The sequence below is a fragment of the Helianthus annuus genome, chromosome 15 (assembly GCF_002127325.2).
Source record: "Helianthus annuus cultivar XRQ/B chromosome 15, HanXRQr2.0-SUNRISE, whole genome shotgun sequence".
In the NCBI taxonomy this organism is placed as follows: Eukaryota; Viridiplantae; Streptophyta; class Magnoliopsida; order Asterales; family Asteraceae; genus Helianthus; species Helianthus annuus.
In genome coordinates this window covers 6,322,974-6,344,408 of record NC_035447.2, presented here as the reverse complement: position 1 = coordinate 6,344,408, position 21,435 = coordinate 6,322,974, and the positions used below count along the sequence as shown (strand labels likewise).

General features: G+C 36.4%; 2 long non-coding RNA genes across 12 annotated transcripts; both read right to left on the bottom strand.

Moving 5' to 3' along the window:
- Positions 1-6,853: 6,853 nt before the first annotated feature.
- On the bottom strand, positions 6,854-8,403 carry LOC110914702. The gene is made up of 3 exons (XR_002578521.2): positions 8,258-8,403; positions 7,690-7,743; positions 6,854-7,164 (listed from the first exon to the last, which is right to left on the bottom strand). It is a non-coding gene; the product is annotated as an uncharacterized LOC110914702 (long non-coding RNA).
- Positions 8,404-14,255: 5,852 nt separating this feature from the next.
- LOC110910318 lies at positions 14,256-20,798 on the bottom strand. Of its 11 annotated transcripts, XR_002576006.2 has the most exons (16): positions 20,639-20,798; positions 20,364-20,503; positions 20,231-20,274; positions 20,003-20,066; positions 19,659-19,806; positions 19,495-19,530; positions 19,159-19,345; positions 19,002-19,069; positions 18,659-18,716; positions 18,485-18,556; positions 17,307-17,465; positions 16,986-17,161; positions 16,777-16,871; positions 16,504-16,696; positions 16,155-16,315; positions 14,256-14,556 (listed from the first exon to the last, which is right to left on the bottom strand). It is a non-coding gene; the product is annotated as an uncharacterized LOC110910318 (long non-coding RNA). The 11 variants fall into 11 exon arrangements; XR_004881473.1 differs by having other exon boundaries at positions 18,409-18,556; positions 19,159-19,530; XR_004881474.1 differs by having other exon boundaries at positions 17,267-17,465; positions 19,159-19,530.
- Between the last annotated feature and the right edge of the window lie 637 nt (positions 20,799-21,435).

The following is a 21,435-nucleotide window of genomic DNA, read 5'->3' as shown; positions in this document are numbered from 1 at the left end:
CATTTTTTAATTTTAGAGGTTTTTGATTATTTGAAGAAATCCTCGTTGGATCCGTACCGTGAAAAGTTTGTATCTTGCTGGATTAACAAAACTATCAACTTTCACCAAACTACGACCAACAGGGTTGAGGGCATGCATGCAACATTAAAAAGTCACTTTCCAAGTCATCGCAACACACTGGATAAACTTGTACTGTATGTTGATCATGTTGTTGATAGACAATACGCCGAGATTAGAAGTAGCTTTGAAACAAGCCTCCGAAAAGTGATGACGCACCACAAGAATCAGCCCATGCTTGCATATATTCTCAGAAAGGTTTCAATATATGCGATTGAGCTTTTGAGTATGGAACTAAACCGTAAGGAAGACGGGTTGAGAGCCTACGGTGCAAGTTGTGGTTGCCAACTTTTTACTAGCTGTGGTTTGCCATGTGTCTATCGTTTGGAAAAGATGGAAAATAACGGTAATTAATATACTATAATTGACCTTTCTCGGTATGATTTTGCCACCTAATTTGTTTTCATCCACAGGTCAGCAAATCCGGATCACACACATAGACGTGTTCTGGAAGAAGCTTGACTTCAAGCCTGCAAGGAATAACATAGAGGATATCGATGTAGACGCGGAATTTGAAAAATTGAAACAACAGATCGATCCAACACCCCCTCAAGTGAAAAGGAGCTTCTTTGAAAAGTTTCAGCAAATCCTCAATCCAAGGAACAATAACAAAAAACCTCCTACTGTTCTGAAGAAAACTCGTGGTCGCCCAACATTGAAAACGCAGGAAGAAAGAAAGGCTGAAACCGCTAGAAAAAGCTCTTACATTCCGTCAGAAGAAACTTGGGTCGAGGCCTCAGACGATCTTCCCCGTCACAGCTCGTACATATCACCCGAAGATTCTAGAAGAGAAAATAATACCAAACCGCTCAACCTACACCCTGATTTCCCGATGATCAAGCTCGGTCCTAAGACAGATATAGCGATCCGCAACTACGCATCTCAGATTCCCAAAGTGATCCATCCATACATCGTTAGAATAAAGGACATGAAACCAGATGGTCATTGTGGGTTTCGATCGGTGGCTGTTGGGTTAGGAGTGAAACAAAATTCATATTTGATGATCCGGAAACAACTTCTAAAGGAGTTACGTATGAACGAATCGCTTTGGAGGCAGGTTTTCGATCCGGAAAACATAGGACATTATGATGCGCTGGTTACACGGATCGATTTCAAGGGGGTGGGACGAGCAGGTATCGAAAATTACATGACGATGCCTGAGATGGGGTTTCTTATTGCCCAACGATACGGTGTGATTGTTCACACCTTCGACATTCGTGGGAGCGATACAATTTTCCCTCTGCTGGGCGGGCCAAACGAAGCTGAGCAACCTCCCCTGGTGGTTGCGGTTGTGTTCGTCGACAATGGGCATTTCATACATGTAGAGCTTGGAGGTTGTTATCCAATGCCTCCCCCAAACCTACTTTGGAGAGCGAACAGAACAGAGCGCGCAACAGCCTGGCACACATTATACATGGATCAGATTAACGCATACGAAATGCTTACGTATTGTTCCCCCTGACCTTAATGTAACCCCATATGTTCACGATGTATCTTAAATGTGTTTAATAATAATCACGTTTGTGTTTGTTCAATATATGCGTTACATCACGTTTAAACCGAATGTCACCGACACGACCCAATCAGATTCAATACGCACTTGTACGACCCAAAATGACAATATACATCATAATACTACAATTAGTGAAAAGTACGTCATGTTCATGTACGGTAGGCGGCTGATACACATAACACTTCTCACAGGAGTACTTGTGCTTTCAAACCAAAATGATACGAAATAACGGAATAAGACATCACACGTAACCGATTTGATCCGGAACTTGCAGTATAGTCCATATATATTAAAAAATGATGTATAATGGAAAAAACGTAAAATTTAGACTATTAATCGACGCGTTTGTGAATTAAAAACAATTTTAAAAAATTTAAAAAAGGCCCAAAGCGCCCCGCTTTGGCCATAACGCTTCATTTTGGACACCAAAGCGCCGCGCTATGGCCATAGCGGGGCGCTTAGGTCCGTCGTTATACACTGAAGCGGGGCAGCTTCTCCCCCACTTCACCCAAAACCAAAAAACACACACATAAGGTGCGATTTCACACACTAGAGCTGGATTTCGATTTTTTCAAGCTTTCAACCGCTAAAAGGTAAGATCGAACACCCTTAATCGTTTCGGTATAACCTACATGTTGATTATTGTGTTGATTGGGGCCGGTTGCACAGATTCGGGGCTGGTTCTGTTCTTCAAAATGAAGAACCAAAGCACCGCGCCGAGGCCATAGCGCGGCGCTTTGGTTCATGTTTATTTATTTTTTATTTGTTATTAGTTTAATTATTATTATCTGTTTAATATTATTTGTTTATTAATATTTGTTTAATATTATTATTTGGTTAATATTATTTGTTTATTTAATATTATTATTTGTTTATTTAATATTATTGTTTGTTTATTTAATATTATTATTTGTTTATTTAATATGATTATTTGTTTAATATTATTTGTTTATTTAATATTATTATTTGTTTATTTAATATTATTATTTGTTTATTTAATGTCATTATTTGTTTAATATTATTTGTTTATTTAATATTATTATTTGTTTATTTAATATTATTATTTGTTTAATATTATTTGTTTATTTAATATTATCTTTTCAACGTGCAGGGATGGATTCCTCCGATGACGAGATTGAGCATATGGAGGCTGAGGGAGAGGTGGGGGACGAGGGAGAGCCGGCATGTCCGTACCTGCAGTTTCCGCAGGGGTCACGGGCGAGGGGGAGATGCGCTAGGTTGCGCACCATAGAGATTGGGGAGCATGTAGGGATAGACTGGGAGTTGCTGACTACCTTGGGAGAGGTCGAGCGGGCGCGTGATATAGTTGGACTAGATACTCCTTGGTCGCGCCTATTTAAGTTAGCGATGGAGGACTCGTACCCTGAGCTTACGGTCGAGTTTCTTTCTACGTTTACATACGCGCCGCATCCGGCGGATTACGTGGAGGACCCGGATTTTCCAGTCCACGAGGTTACATTCCGTCTCGCTGGTCAGGAGTTTCAGATGAGTGTGCGGGAGTTTGCTGTCGTTACAGGTTTGTACACAGAGCCTGAGCTTGATACTGATTTATATACGCAGACGGTTACGATGATGGACAGGCAGACGCTTATCAGTTTCTAGAGGACCATTTCCAGGGCTCCCTTTGGGAAATCCTGGCAAAAGGCCACCACCATTAGAGACCCCTTGTACCGATACCTGCACCATGTTATCGCGTCAACTATCGTGCCGCGGGGTTCCAGCAAGGAGAAGGTCAACCTCAGTGACCTTTTCTTTCTATACTGCCTACTACGCCGCCAGCCCTGCGATCTAGCAGCCAGCCTGGCAGATTACTTTTCTACAGCATACCACCGGCAGCTCCGCGGGCAGCTGTACACTGGCTCATACATCACCGCCATTGCACGCTCGCTAGGGATCGTGCCCGAGCATGATCCGCTGCTGTCTGATCCGGTCCCGTCATCCAGGTTGGGCCGCGCGTTAGTATCTAGCATGCAGATCACCCGTACCTTTGATGTCGGTCTGAGGTTCAGGGGTGCTGACGTGCTGATTTGGCAGCCGGAGGTATTGCCGGAGGTCATCCCGGTTGTTATTGAGGTGAGGCCTGGAGTGTTAGCCCCTCCTGATGTTCAGCAGGCCGCTCGGCAGGCTCAGCTACAGGCTTTGGGCATCGATCAGCCTCAGGCTCAGCCTCAGGCTCAGCCTCAGGATCCGGCTCAGGAGGAGCATGTCGAGGAGATCCCGTTACCACCAGTTCAGCCAGCTCCTGAGCCGCCACAGTACCCGCAGCACGTTTACGCTGACCTGCCTCCGGCAGCGCGTGAGGTGGCTCGGGACTTCGACCGGCGCCTCAGACGTCAGGGCGCACGCATTGACTGGATCGTCCAGACGCTCGTTGATCTACGAGAGCTCGCTGCGTTGCCTCCACTTCCCCTCCCACCGTCCCCACCGCACGAGGATTAGTACATTACTTTGTTTGTTTAGTGTTTTGTTATGTATTATGTACTCAGTTGTACCTTTTTGTTGTGTATTGTATGTACAAACTGATATATATATATATACATATATATTGCAGTTAATCTTCTATTTACATCACGTTGGTTCTGGATTGTTTACATTTAATTCTTATGGCTTTCTGTACATTTTATTTAACGTGTTCGTTTAATTTAACAAAATAAACAACGTTAAGAAGTTATATTATACACATTCTATAAAAATAATGACGTAATGACGTAATTATAAAACAACTATGAATTATATGTAATAAAACTAAAATAAAAATTTTTCCTCCAAAAATCTCTATCAAACTAATTCAAACAAAAATCCCTACCAAACTAACCCACATCAACCCAAATCCAATCTGTTTAAAAAAACATCCAAAGCGCCCCGCTTTGGCCATAGCGTGGCGCTTTGGATGTGCAAAAAGACAAAAGGCGTGTGCGAATAGACCAGGCCTTTAATAATTGACACCAAGCTAAGTTAAATTCTGTACTCATAAAAATACAAAATCCAGAAATAGTTAAGTCTATCTCTAATAAAAATGGATAAAAATAAAGGAAATTTTACACATCAGATTTTATATAAATCTTTCAAATCATGCAAACATCTTTTGCAAATCTTTTAATTACTATATTATCATCAATTATTTTTCAGAGTCGGGTTTCTGTGTAAAGTGTGTTTTTCCTATAAAGTGTAGGAAGCGATCTTGGTCATTGGATTTATGTGTTTAATGGCTGATATCAGGTTGGTGGCAATTTTTGTAATATTTGTGTGACATTAATTAATTGTTATAATAGGTTAGGGTGGCATCCTCCCCTTCGCCTTAGAGCTTTCTTCGATCTTTCCCTCCTTCTTTGATACTTGTTGGAGTTTAGGACATTCTGACTTAACATGCCCCTTTTGGAAACAATTGAAACAGGTCTTCGGGTTGCTAGGGCACTTGTAGGACGTATGCCCTTCTTCCCCGCATTTATAGCATCCTTTCTTACCCAAAAGGCATTCCCTAGTATGAAGTTTCCCACATGTCTTACACGGAGAGATACCACCCTTTGCCTTGTCCTTCTTTCCATGGTCTTGAAACTTTGCTTTCTTGGACGGACTAGAACTTGTCCCATTTTCATTCGATCTCTTTTCACCTTGTTCTTCTTGTCTTTTAATCTCGATTTCTCATCCCGTGCTAAATTGATAAGCTCGTCAAGGGTTTCACATGTCGAGGGAGTGATGAACTCCCTAAATTCCGCCTTTAATACGCCGTAAAAGCGATTGGTCTTCATTCTTTCAGTCTTCACAAAATCCCCACGGAACTTCATCTTATCCATGAAAGTATTTGATATTTCATTTATTGACTCGTTTTTCTGTCGAAGGCGTAAGAAATCCTCCTGAATCTTATCAATAGCTGACTGAGGACAATGGTATCTCATAAAGGGCTCCTTAAACTCTTGCCAAGTCATCTCACTTATTTCCTTGCTATGCGCATCCCACCAATCTTTCGCCTGAAGAGTGAGTTGGCCAGTAACGAACATTACCTGATCTTCCTTATCACTCCGACTTCGTATAAATACCGCTTCTATATTTGAAATCCATCTTTGGCATACGATCGGGTCGATTTTACCATCATATGTTGCGGGATTGCACGCCATGAAGTCTTTATACGTGCACCGTCGTTCTTTGCTTTTACTTTTAGATCCCTCAATCGGTTCTTTCAATTCTTCGATCTTGCTAGTCATCATGGCATCCACGACTCCCAACACCCGACTTTCTACTTCTTGAGCTAATCGTGGAAGATTAGCTTGCATAACCCCTTCCACCACCTCCGTGACCTTATTGTTAAATGCTTCTTGACGAGCCGTATCTTCATCATCATTAACGTTTCTTGCATCAGCCATCTACACATTATCATGTTTTCGTTTAATACAAATCATAAGCTTTCCATATAAAACATACTTCGACCTTTGTTTACTACAATTGTAATCGTGCAATTCGCAATCTTGATCATCTAAGTCTCATTATTCAACTTATGTTATTTACATCGTTACTTTTAATTCTTTACGAATTCTTTTTTGTTGTGATCACAGATTGTGATCATAAGTATCTTATCCTTATGTTTATAAGGATCTTATATCACTATCTAAATGTCTTTTAGATCATACGAAAATCCTGATCATGAAAAACAAGCAAAACAAACAAATTTCAGCGGACCACATTTCTAACAGCCGTCGGCGACGGCTTTAACTTCCGTCGGTGACGGGTTCTAAAAAGTGGTCGTCGCCCATTTCATCCGTAGACAGCAAGTTAATGCGTCGGATCAATGGGGGGCGTAGGCGACGGCATGGAAGCCTGTCGGCGACGACTTCTCGATTTGCTAAAACGCTGCTGTGACATTATTTGGTTAATTCGACCATTTCCCGGGTTTGTTTTCAGCCATACGGTTCTTGGAACTCCCGTATGGCCCCCATATATACTCATCCACGTACTTAACTTATATTTTACATCCCAAACATATTACACATACTAGTATTTTACCAAAAACTTAACGTGTTACCTCATTGGCGATCTTGGAGCGAGCACACTTTCAAATGAGCCGTCAGTTTGAGTTCAAGCATCACATCACATGCTCGAATCCCTCAAACCTCGACTCTGATACCAACTTGTTAGGTCCGCATTTGCGTCTAATAGAAATGACATCCAAAAGACGCTAGAAACATAAACTTTTAAAAATGTACAAACTTTTCACAACCGAAAGGTAAATGTTCTAATATCATTAATGCATGATTTTAACAAAATTTGGGCATGACCCATCCGTAAGACGAGTGTATCCCTGTGTTAACCATCAACAAACAAACAAGTTTACGACCCATTCGATTAGACACGACTAAAAACCATACACCAAGTGTTAAAAAGTGTATCTACTAACAAAAGTTATACAAAAACAAGCATTTGACCCAAAATATTAATACGTAATAGCGGAAGCGCTTGATAATCATAAAGTGTGCATATGCTCGCTCCAATTTGCCAAGTTGCCTAAATTGAGGATTTACCTACATTTGACATAACAAATAGGTTAGTATTTCGCCACTAACGATTCTAGGTAATAAACCCATTTGTTTCTTTCTCGGATTAACATCCTTCAATTACTTTACTAGCCGTTAAACGGTTCCTTACATGCTTGCCTCGAATAGAGTCTAAGCATACTTTACTTAACATACCTGTTAGGAACGGGTACTTGCATCATTACATCACCTTCATTCGATTTGTTCATAATGAACAATTATAGACATTACATTCTTACATCATACTTCGATCCGAGAAAGACGGATCGAGTAGACTTTCGTCCATTACATACATAACTTCCCATACCTGGTTCAACTAAAAGCACTGGATATGATGCGTTAACTTTCGTATTTTAATCATTCCTCACAATCCGTTTATGACGGATTTCACCTTTACTTTCAACGATCAATAAATTCAATTCTAACAACTTTGACATAACAACATAATACAAATAAATTTATTATACATAAGACAACATCAAATATATAGAAATGCGGTGTACACTAACGTACCTTGATCTTGTGAGTCTCCCGTTTTCTTAGTGTTTGAGCTTTCTTCTTTCACGCCTACATTAAACGCATTCATTCAATTAGCCCAACACTTTCATTTCATCATTTACATAGATTTCTCATTTTCAAGTGACAATATTATCACTAACTTTTCAGATTTTTACACATTTATTCTCTTAAGCATTTCATCAAACACTTAGTGTGCGTTACACTAATAAGGCATAATGTACAAGCATCCAAAGCATGACTTTACTAGTTCATCTTGTATGTCATCAATAATCAATCAAGTTCATACAATTCTTTTATTCTACATCAATTTATCTAGCATGCACGTATTACAAGCAAGATCATATATCAAGATTACACATATTTACTTCTACTTGGTCATCTTTTCATGCTAATTTTTCATTAAGTGGGTTTATACAATTATCTTTCAATTGACCTAAAATCAAACATGATTTCTACTCTAGGGAGTAACCCTAACATCCAACTTACACAAATCATACCACAAACTCATGATTGGGTTGAAACCCTTTTTCTACAATTCACCAAATCATGAAATTCGACTTACCACTTCACTATGTATGCTTAGATGATCGAAAATTTGAGACATGCAACTGATTATCCTAGAAATCCGTTGTCAATTGATTGAATTTAGCAAGAACAAGGGTTCCCCCTTGTCTCCCTTTGCTCTGGTCGAACTCAGCATACCCCAGGGTGTGAAATTTTGTTTTTTATTTTATTAATCCTTTCACTACATCAATTTTCACAAATGCCCCTTCTAATTTACTTCTTTTATATAACTTACTCACAACTCATTGTATTACTAGTTCTTATAACATTTTCCATTAACTATATTAAATCTCTAATTTATTTAACTCATGTGTCTAGTAAATCTTTTTGGGGTGTTACATTTTTCATCTGTTTTCAACTTTTCTTCGAGTTTCACACAAACTTTGATGCAATCTGGACTCAATCAGACTCTCGGCTCGTTCCTTGGTCAAGAGCCGGCTTGAAAACGGATTTCCACCGGAGAGATGGACCAATTAACGGGTCAAACATGTAATTTCACTAAAAACAGCTCGTTTGTCCGAAGGGGTGGTACCCATCCGATCGAATGAACTGAATTTGGTATGTTTCGGTTGTTTGACACGTCGTCACGCCGTCTCCGTTAAACTTCGAACTTTGTACTTAGAAAATTTTACAAAATTTCAACCATTGAAAGCTTAAATAAAGTGGCTATAGATACCTGAATAAGAGAAGAAATTTATGTTTTATTTATTTGGGTTTATCCCTAGAAAAACATTTAAATGAAATACGAGTTTTAGCCCATTTATTTAATATTAAGAATTTGGTGTTTTAATAAACTCTGAAATTATTTCTAACTACGATCCTAAATAAAAAAAATTGTTGCGTATTTAATAAACACCGGTACCACTTGACTGGTTCACGGCTCCCGCTCCTAAGGTGGGGTTAGGGGTTGTGACACTCTGCTATCTAGGGGATTTACTGGGTATGGTTGCTGTTGTTGTTGTAAAGTTTATATAAGGTCCAGGCTATCGAACTTAATTTAAGTGCGGTTGTAACATCCCCGAATCTTAATGTACTGGTTATAACATGTGAAATATGTAATTTATATTTCATATATTGTTAAACCAGTCAGAAACAAGTAGAATATTTATTTGAAATGTGAACTATCTTGGCGATATAAGAGACCGTTTAATATTAATAATAAAATATATTGTTTTTGAACTCACTCTGTTTTTAATTAAACTTAGGTTAATACTTAGATAAAAATATTGTCATTTTAATGACATATTCGTCGTTTTATAAAATGTTATATTTTAAAAGTTATATGGCATAAACGAGTTAAGCAGTTGAATTAATTATAATACTAGGCTATAGACCCGCGTATTACACGGGCTGGTTGTATATATGTATATATTATAAATCTCTAAATATATCATAGAACTGAAATTACATTTTATATATGATAGTGGAAACAGTCAATTAGAGTCGTATTTTATCGAAAAGATTTAACTGAGTGACATGTTTCATTTTAAAAAACAAAAAATTGAAATGACCAAATGTGTTTGAATGCTCTCATTTTTTATTAAAAAGAAATCCTATGTCATACTTTTGATAATATGTTTTCGTAGTCATTAACAATACATCAAACATTACAAAATGTCTACATAAAAAAAATGCACAAAAGCTGTTGAAACGTTAGTCTAACATGACTCATATCCATTTGGCCCGTAAAAAATCACTTGTTTTGACATGAACCCGTTACAACTTAAAAATAATGATAAATAAGATTCAAACACTTTCCATTAAAAGAGAAACACAAATCCTTTTACAAATATGTGATTGAATTGAGTAAAGTTCATAGTATTCACATGAAGTATAAATTATTGTAAAATACAAGAATAAATCAGAACCCCCAACTAATATGTGAAATATAAAATTTAAAGATCATATGAAATTACTTAAACATAATTATTCATTTTAAAAGTATTAAAATCATAGGTTTTAAAATTATAGATAACCGCCGTTAAAAGAATAGTTGAAGTATTATTTTAATAAAAGCTTTAAGTATTTTTTTAAATTATCAAGCTTGAATTTTAATTAATATAAATATCAATAGCATAATATTATTAATAATAATCATTAATTAGAAATAGATATTTATTAAATAATATTATTAATGATTAATGATTTGCATAAGAAAAATGCCATGTGGCATTAGTTGAAATTTTGAATAAGAAAATGACATGTGGCATTAGTTGTAGTTTTATTAGATTTAGATAAATATATATTATATTATTTAAACCTTTGAAACGTAGTATGTAATCAAGCAACCAGCCAAGCAGGTCACATTTCAACTCACATCGCCAAAAACATGATACCCACCGTCCATTCTTTTCTTTATATAGGAGTTTTTATGTAACCTTTTAGTACATCAAATTTTAACGGGAATGCTCTAGTATAGAGAATCTCGAGTACGTGGTACTCATTGTAGGTGTTGCTAATAGTCGTTTTTGCTAGTAGTGTTCAAGATCGGATTATCCGCTTTTCGGATATCCGAAAATTTCGGATAGTGAATATTTATATCCGAACCCGAATCCGAAATTTCAAATATCCGATTTTCGGATATCCGAAATTTCAGATACGGATTCGGATATCTAACCGGATATCCGAATTAAAAACAAAAACAAAAAAAAATCAATTTTTTTGCTTCACAACATAACTTGTATTCGATGAATCCAGCCATCAAACAATCAACAAGTCATTATAAAATTCAAGCTTCAATAATTTAAAGTTTCATCCAAGCACAGACATTCGAAACAAACTGATTCGTGAACACAACAATAAAAATGATGAATCCTGACATAAGCACTAAACATCCAATATACATCTTTGTAGACCTGTATTAACATATAATATATATTATTATGTAAAATGATGAATCCAGCCATCAAACCCACATAATTTCAATATGTAACACATCTTCAACCAACTGATCATCATTGCTAGCCCGGATCAGCTGCTGCAGAGCTTCTTTGGCTGAAATAGAGTGGCGAATCGACCCGTCGGATTTAGGGCGACCTAAATGCATCTTGGAAACGAACCGGGTTGACCTCTGAGGGGAGAAATCGGCAGCAAGTTTGGATTTTAATGATGAAACTGGAGCAGAACTAGGGTTCCGGTGGGGGGTCCAGCTGCGACGGCGGTAGGGAGTGGGACAGGGGTTTGGTTATGGTGGTGTTTCTTGGTGGTGGAGGGTGGATGGAGGTGTGGCCGTTGTAGGTGCGGCGGTGGTGGTGGCTGTGGTGGTTCTGGTTGGGCTTAGCGGTGGTTAAAATGGGTGGGTGGAGGAGGCGATTGGTGGATAGGGTAGGGCTTGATGGGCGAGATAAGAAGACTTAGATGGAGGTTCTGATGTTGCGTGAGTGTGGATTTAGGGTAAAAATAAATGGGTTGGATCATGATGGGTGGACCGTAAACAAGTAATACATATGTAAAAAATATTTTTTATTTAAGTTTTTCGGATTCGGATAATCCGAATATCCAAAATTTTTGAAAATTAACATCCGAATCCGAATCCGAAACTTCGGATTATCCGATTTTCGGATATCTGAAATTTCGGATATTTCGGATACGGGTTTTCGGATATTTCGGATTCGAATTCGGATTCGGATTTTTATGAACACCCCTAGTTTGTGTAATAAATATATGTTATGTGAAGGAGGTGTTCGGGCCATGTAAGGCTTGCAACACACCCAAACATAATAAATAAATGAATGTGATGTATCATACCTGCACGGGCATTAAGGTATTCCGGATCCATGGATACGTAATAAGGTATTGAAACTGGGGAAACCGCGGTGAGCCTTCATAGTATGGGTTGCCCAGTAGTAAAATACTCATAATAGGCAGTATGCCACCGTCATGAGGTATTGAGGCCGGGGAAACCGCGGTGAGCCTTCCATATGGGTTGTATAGTAGTAAAATACGCTCATAATAGGCAGTATGCCACCGTCTTATATAATGTCAGTACGCTAGCCCAGTACAGATATTTGTTTAGTATGTAAGGTGGTGAGGATGTATACCCACAATTGTAAAAGTAAATGTGGACATGCAAAGGTAAACAAGGCATGTGCCAACCTTTGTTTATCATGTAAATAGAATTAGTAATATTCATTATTCATAAAAGAAATGGTTGTTTTTATATAACTATGTATGAGCTCACCAGCATAAGCTGACATAAAAATCCTTTTAAACATATTTCACGAGATTATCGAGTTCATAAGGAAAGTTGTGATTCCGATGCTAAGTCAGGTATCAATTGTGCATGATCACTCGAGTTACGGGTGGGGTGTTACAGTTGGTATCATAGCCTGATGTTTTAGCGAATTTGGTGTTATAGGAATGCCAAAGCTTTAACCAGTAGATAGTTATAAGGTTACTAGCAAACTCAAGCTAGGCCAGTTAATAAGTTTTCAGGAAAAGTTCTCATATGGTCCTTTTAGTGGCGTAAGAAGAAATAACTTCTATTGTTCCTTTCTATGTTCTCTCTCTCTCTCTCTCGCTCTATATATATATATATATATATATATATATATATATATATATATATATATATATATATATAGGATCACGCTAAAATGAGAACCACCTCGAGTTGTAAGAACCGCAAGAACTTTTTGATCCGGGCCTTGGTGGACCAATTTTTTTTTTCAGAAACGTAGATGCATGTATAAAAACAACATTTGTAAAAAAAAATTCAAAAAAAAAAATGTCGTGGGTGTAGTTTTGAGCAACACAAGTTTGTGTTTACAGGACCCGTAAATTTTCCGACCAGATTTACGGGTCCCGTAAACACAAACTTGTGGCGCTCAAAACTACACACACGACATTTTTTTTTTGAATTTTTTTTACAAATGGTGTTTATATACATGCATCTACGTCTATGAAAAAAAAATTTGGTCCACCGCGCCCCCTACGGTGTAGTTCTCACGGTTCTTACAACTCGAGGTGGTTCTCATTTTAGCATTCCCCTATATATATATATATATAACTAGGTTATCACCCGGGAATACTCCCGGGTTGTGAATCTTTATATCTAAAAAATAAATATATATCTATATATATTAATTAATAAAGATATACCATGTAGTTGTGAATTTTTGTAACCCAGGAACTTTCCGGGCAGAAAAAATCAATTTATAATCTAATTATGTCATTAAATAAATTAAAAGACATGTTTTCAAACGTTATTAAGTGTTTAAATAAATAAGTTAAAATTTGGTGTCAATACTATGTGGTACCAATGTTGAAATTAAAAGACATGTTTTCAAACTTTATGTGCCGTAAAGTAACACTTTTTTTCCATGGGGCGCCTCCTTCCTTTTCTTTACATGTGCACCCCTATGCTATGCTATGCGATACAGTACCGGTTAAGCCAAAACACTTATGAAGAAATGATTTGAGCCAAACCACCTTTTTTTACCATAATCCCAAAGAAATAAAGACACTTATGTTTTTACCTTTTTTAACCAAAACCCGATTACCAAACCTGACCCAATGCTACCTAAACCGAGTATTTAACACAATTGTACATGAAGCCATACATAACCTAAGTAAAAACACAACAAAAACTTTCCACATCAAACTTTCCACAACAAAACTTTTAAACACATTAAAAGAAGATAATTGAGATATATTTCCTTTTTTAAACAGCCAACAAATCAAATTTTATTAAAAAACATATTAGCATTGTGCTAATCCACATCCAAAAACAACCAGACACCAAACTACATCATGGACCAAAAAAATTAACACGAAATTTCGTCAGTTTTCCCATGATAAACCAACGGATTTTGACTGATGTTTAACCTATAGGTATGCCAAAACTCTAATTTCCTACTTTAAACTCTCCACCTTAGGTTGTTTACGGTTGAAGATAATATTGTTTTGACTTCGCCAAATGCACCACACGACCGTTAGAATAATGGAGTAATAATATATCAAAAATGTGTTTTAATACATTACTATAAGTAATAATATATCAAAAATGTGTTCTAATATATTAATTTCTCAACACCATAAGTAATAATATATCAAAATATTATGAAAGCATAATAATTCATCCATAAGGTACCAACTTCTAAAGCAACACTTTAAATATGTTCTTTTCTTACTCTTAAATATGTTTTGCAGGCAGTAATATTCATTAACTTGCCTACAAATAACTCATTCTTCATACTTCTACATTCATTGTTCTTTTCTTAGAATGACCTTTTGAATGTCTTGCTGATTGAAAGGGCAGTCAGAAGTCTTATCCATTCCATCTTAGTATCAAATTACCTGTTGCACGTATTCAAATTATTAGAAACTTAGAGCTACAGGTGGCATTCCAATATAAGATGCTAAGATGCATAATCTAACAACACTGCAGTAGCTTTTTGAGACATATATATGTCTTTCGGCATTCACAATAATAGTATGTTGTAGAGTTGTAGCAACTAATATGCATGCAGGTCAGGTAAATGATGCACACGCTGCGTCTTGGGAGTGGACCTTGTGGCTCAACACCATAATATAGCCACCCCATGTCCTTAATCTCGTTCGTGTTCGTTCGTTTAACTTTAACTGAACAAACGAACGAACACGAATACTTTCATAAATGGCTTTTTTGTTCGTGTTTTTTTATATACATATTACAACACTTTCCAAAAAGTGAACTGTTGCTTCCCTTTGATTATCTCCATGCCAATTCATTTTTTTGTAAAATCGCCAAAAAATTAACTAAACGCCTAAAAGTTGTTTTTTGGGCGGGGTATGGTGTACTCCAATGTGATGGACATCTACAAAACATAAAGCAATAAATCCCAAACCCAATTTCCAACTTAGACTTAGACCATCCGTAGTGGTATCAATTTTGGCACACCCTAGGCGTGTTTAAGCGTTTTTTTTTTTCAAAAATTGGTCCTCCGCGTTATTTAAAACACGCCGGTGCATGCTTTCTCAATTCTTGTTTGTCCAATAAGAATATTCCAACTAACATTATTTGTTTTATTTTTATTTTTTTAAAATAATTGGGTAATCATTGATGGGGCATTATTGGGCATTATCCCACTACGCCTATTTATGAAAAACGCCCATAATGCCCCTTTGCTGACTGGGATGACACGTGTCGCACAATGCCCATGGATGGGGGCATTATTCATGTGTACCACTACACATGGTCTTATAAACCAATAAAAGAATTTTTATTTGCCCATAGATGATAGCTACAACACCAAACTTTACCAACCCATAGAGTAGTCCACTTTAAAGAAAACCACCAATGATGGTCCGAAAAAACTTGTGGGCCCAAACTTTGTAAATCCAATTGTGCTTGTATCTAATATTTTAGTCTAGTCTAGTTAACTTTCCAACCTATCCTAGCCGTATGAGTATTACAAACTAATAGCCGATCATATATCCACTTAACCACTATCCATTCTGTTTGGACCCAAGCGTCTTCTAGCAATTTAAAATATTGCGCTGAGCAATGAATTTTGACCCAACTAACACTCTCATTTATATCAACCCAATCCCTCTCTTATCATATCTTTCCGAGTTAGATCCAATAATAAAAACCCCATACCAATTATAAAATCCTGCACTGTGACTCGGTACCGAGATAAACAACTTGACTCCAGCCTCAATTAATAAATAAAAATATATTTGTATCTTTTACTGTAATGTACTGTTGTGGGCTTCTAGTTGGCATTTATCCGCGATGCAAGTTCAATGATGAATGTGCCATTAAATTACAATCCAATTTTTATAACGTATTATCTCAATATATGATGTATTTGCGTGGAAAAGGTGTACTCAGTTATAATCAATGAGTATCATATTTTATTATGCACTTAATATTGTTATTATCGACATTCTACATTCAAGAACATGTTTACCTGAAAAAGTAGGAAGACTGATATGAGCATGAACCTAATGATACAAACTGGGGTCTATCAAGCCTGGATTCTCTTCACTAAATTCACAAAAGTTGTTTCAGTTGCATCAATTGCCTTTTCTATCACTTCATTGGATAATCCTTCATGTTCAGCAACAAATCCTGAGATATTAATATGCATAGTTAATATACGTAATTCACAGGTACAACTAAAATATCTTGATTAATCAAATCATGGAGACCAAAATCAGAGTGTTGGACCCATCCTTTTTACTTTTATATATTATTTATTTTATCACGTGGACCCGATTTTACTGCCATACAGTGGATAACTTGTCTCCGTTACTAACCTGTAGCGGTTTCCTTCAAGTAAAAAGGGCATAACTTTCAGAAGCTGACAGAAAATCATGTGATTTTTTTTTGCGTAGAAAAGCTTCATATGGTCTTGACCTGGTTGCCTGGGGTAGATGTATGGAGCGAGTGGGCATGCTTAGCACCAGGACAGACAAATGGTCTGTTACACTTGAAATTTTGACCAGACACCTGCAAATAGGGAGTATGAGCCAACATTTATTAAAGAAAAGAAGACTGATTGACTGAATACATATTGGACCTCGTTTTACCTCATTGTATATTTACAATTAGATGGCTAGGTTAAAGCCTTGAAGCAAGCGATAGTGGCTAGGTTCAAAAATTTGGTCAGCTTTTGACCCGTATCCTTTTAGTGATAAAGCATAAACCGTATCAACACATATATAAAGAAAATTTTATACAATTAAAAATATATATATTTTTAAGGTTATTGAAACTATATCCATAGAACATAGCTTACTTGTTGGCCATTAGTGAGACGTGGAACTGGTTGCTGAGACTCATGTTTAGCATATGAAGAAAGGTCAGCATCATCACCCTGTTAATGGTGTCTAGCTTTGTTGTCCCCTTAATCATAATTGAACTCAATGTCCAAGTCATCATCATCCTCCTCATCCTCATCAACCTGAGGGCTCCCTAAAAAAAGCATTTACTTAGTTTAAAACATAAAAATCTAATAATCTATCATTGACCAAAAGTCAACATAAAAGCATGTTCATGATGAACATAACCTAAGTGAACCTTTGTGTCTTCTATATCTAGTGTTGCATTAAGGTCTGACCTGATTCTTGTCTCTCCTTTCGTACTTATAGCATGGCTTTCATACTCGGAAGGCACACCTGTTGCAAGCAACAAATGTATCACCACTTTCAGTTAGGCCTACGGTGTCACCACAAATCTGGCATATCTGCCCACTCAAATTCTTCAATGGCTTGGGTTGCTGCATGATTAACGCATCAAATGAATCACTAAAAACAATAATCGATCCACATATCAAAAGTCATTATCAAGACATTTGACTAATTAGAATCGTATGATTAGTAGATTAAATCTAACCAAAAGAACCTCAATGAAATCAAAATAAGATTAACAGAAACAACATCAAAGTTAGGCTAAATTACAAATCCATTACAGCAAAAAACATTCTATCAAACTCAAAATCAAATAGAAATCCAACATTAAAATCAAATCAGATAAGTAAACCACAAAATCGAAGTACAAAATAGAAAAAAAACGAAGAACCATGAAAGACCACGACGTAGAAAAGAAAGCAGGTCACCGACTTCGGAGCGGAACCCTAGCCACCGCAGAACCGACTCTCCGACTAATTGCCTTTTAACTCGAAACAAAATGATATTTAGCCAAAACGGTCACCCTAATCATTTCAACTTAAATTTGTTTTGCTACCCTTACCCCTCTTTGACCAAACCAATCTAATACTTTTTCAAAACGGCCAGCTTAAATAGTTAAACGTGTGAGCAGGTTTTGTACACCCAAACCTGTGCTAGGCAAAACATGTATATAGATGCAACCTTAACAACTTTTAAAGACACCCTAGCCATTTCAACTTCATTTTATTGAACATACATCAAACATAGTATATGTGAAAAAAATGATTTGAAAGAAAATTAGAATATGGATACCATTATCGCCGGTAGCAGGTGGATCTATTTTGTTACTTTTTTTATAGGCCAACTCCATATTACCCTTGCCCATTTAGACTTGAAACAACTTGATATTTTTCTCAAAACAGCCACCCTATTTCAGCTATCTCCTAACCTGTTTTGACCTGAACCTGTTTTGTTACCCTAAACCCTTACCCATAACACATTTCATTCATCACCATTATGACCCGAATATGTTTTGTTACCGAAAATGCTTACCCCCAAACTTATTTATTTCATAACTCGTTTTGACCAAAACCTGTTTTGTTCAGAAACAGGTTGGACAGTTTCCGACCTGAACACATTTTGAGCTGTCAATCAAAGCAGCAGACCACCCCATCAGCTATGCGGATATCAACGGAAAGATCTATGAAGCAAGATAACAAACTTAGACTAAGAAATCATATTTCTTAAAAAGATATTAGAACATAGTGACAAAAATGACAATAAATGAAAATTCTAACTGTACCAGTTGCAGTTGCAGAAGCCTCTGATCTTGCTGTCAAAAACTTGATTACCCCAAAAAGCTGCATAAAACACCAAAATAACTTTATGATTTTTATCTAGAAAGTTGTAAATAATTAAATGCATAACCAAATTATTCGAAGTAGAAAAAAATCTCAGTTAAACAAAAGGCTACAAACCAAATTACAATTACATTACAATTAGAAATAAAATATAAACTTTAAATTATGAACAGTATAGCGAATTCTTTTTGCATAAATCAACCTATTCATCAAAAAAGGGTCATGTTGTCACCCTAAGATTTTAGTGGCTGCCAAACAATAAAAAAGATGAAAAAACACTCTCACCCGGAATGCAGTTGTTCCAACTATCTCTAGAGCAGTGTCGCCAGCATTACCTAACCTATTCACCCAGTCTGTAACATAAACACAATTTACAATTAACAATTAAACCAAACTTAAAACTAAACGTCAAGTCCATTTTCAAATAGAAAAAATGAATCACCTGGAAGTTTAGGGACACCAGTCTGTCGCAAAATTCATCGCAGAAGTGATTGCAATTCTTTAGAACATATTAACATCTGTGTTCCCAAGAACAAACGACTCCCGATATGTGTACATGGAATTTCTCCCAAACAAACACTTAAAAACCTTATCAGTTTGGGCTGCTTCTAATCTACCTTCCAAGTTAGCTAGATCACCAATAACAACCTCTTAAGTCAGAATATATAGAAACTCAAAATATAAGCTCAATATGAAAATGTTATTTAACAATACAACGCTCAAGGTATCTGCCCAATTTTAAAATAAGATATGAATATAGAGTATTATCCAACGACACCTCGGTTTGGTCAATCAATGCATGCAGACCTTCAACCTACATAATAATCGAATCAAAACCATGAGAAGAACATCCAAGTGAAAAAAAATAAGTTTACCCTTACTCAAAAGATTAAGCCAATATTGTCTACAACCATGAGTCAAAAACATCATATATAAACATACTGTTGGGGCATATATCCATTCACACACAAGCTGAGACACTTATTTTTGCAGGTGACCGTTTTTCTCTAATAATAACTTGTTCATAGTAGATAGTTTCTTGTTAACCGTCTGAAGGCTAAAAGACTCTTTCCTTTGCTTCTATCGACATCTAAACACAAAATTATACAACAACTATAAATATTAAAAAACAAAATTATATGCATTCAATTTCCCCTTTTATTCTAAACTAAAAAAATGTGAAATCACTTGTTCTCCCTAATTAGTTATCACATATGAGATTCAAAGATCCATATTCTCTCTAAATCTAAACACAAAAAAGTAGATCATAGACAAAAAAAACTAACCTCAGTTGTCCGACCAAAAAGCATTCCACGTTCAGACACCATCAAATGAAAATTCCTTCAAGCCCTAGAAATAACACGTGCAGGTAGAATTCTTTCAGTACTTATCATCAAAATACTTCTTGCTAACATGAATCCGTTATGGAACAACGAAAAAGATATGAGGTAGATTATATGCGAAGAAACTAAATAACATCAGAAAGAGAAATCAAAAGAATAAAAAACACATACCTTCAATAGCGGAAGAAGATCCGATTAGAGAGATTAGAAATTGCCTGGAAGTGACGGCCAGATCGAATTATCCTAGATGAACGAATCACAAAACAAATCTAAAATAGTTGATGAAGAAATCAAAACAACATACCTTCGATTTTCAAAATTGTTTAGAAAAGAAACCTTGAATCAGAAATCGTGAATGGGATTTAGGCAAGATCGATGGAATCAGAATCGCTTTTTGAAAGTTAGGGTTTCAATTACAAATAAAGATTGATCCACTCTTCAATTCTGTATCACAATCGTGGAAACAAAAGAAGAATAAGAAAAAAAGAATCCAACAATGATGCTAATAACATTCGAATCACTATTTTATAAAAAGATGAATCTACATAATCTATATAACATAAACACGACAGATATAACCTTGGATCTTGTTGAGATAATCAAGAAGATGAATTTAGGTCACAACGAAGAGAGATGTTAATCGCCGACAGAAGAAGGATGCACGCTCTCCTTTAGGGTTTGGAGAAAAAGGAAAACGTGAATTGAGAGAAAGGATTTATAGGATCCATATTGTTACTCGGTTTCTTTGAAAACCCATATATCCTACCCGAATGTAGCCGGATCCCGCGTCCAAAGTGATTTTATTTGTGTATTGAGAGTTGAGAATGGATTTCCCTCCTAAACTAAATTGCCACATCATCCTACATGGCCAAAGACAAATGCCACATAGCCCAAATCCATCTCATTTATATATATATATATAGATTGTTATGTTATAAAGATGTATAGGACATACCAGTAACTCCGTATAATCATATCTTATAGGAAAGAGGCACTGTCTGAACATAGAGATGGATGAGGATCTAGACATGAACAGTGGTCTAAACACAAACAAATTAGCAGTAAAAGAGATGAAGTTCCTCGTAGGGCTCGAACTCCTTCTCACAGTGTTAGATTCCAATCTCATGTGATCATGCATTAAATGCCGAAGATATCCATAATATAGTTGTGGAAGTGGCTAATATAATAACGAATGCACAAATCGGAAATGTTAACCAATTAAGAGAACGACCTGAAGAAAGCTCGGCTTCCCCCACACCATTAAAAGGGGAAGGAATGGGCGAAAAAAAAGACTATTGTAACTAAAAAATATAGATATACACATCATACGCTTATTTTCCATCTTTACAACATTAAATAACACAGCAACACAATTT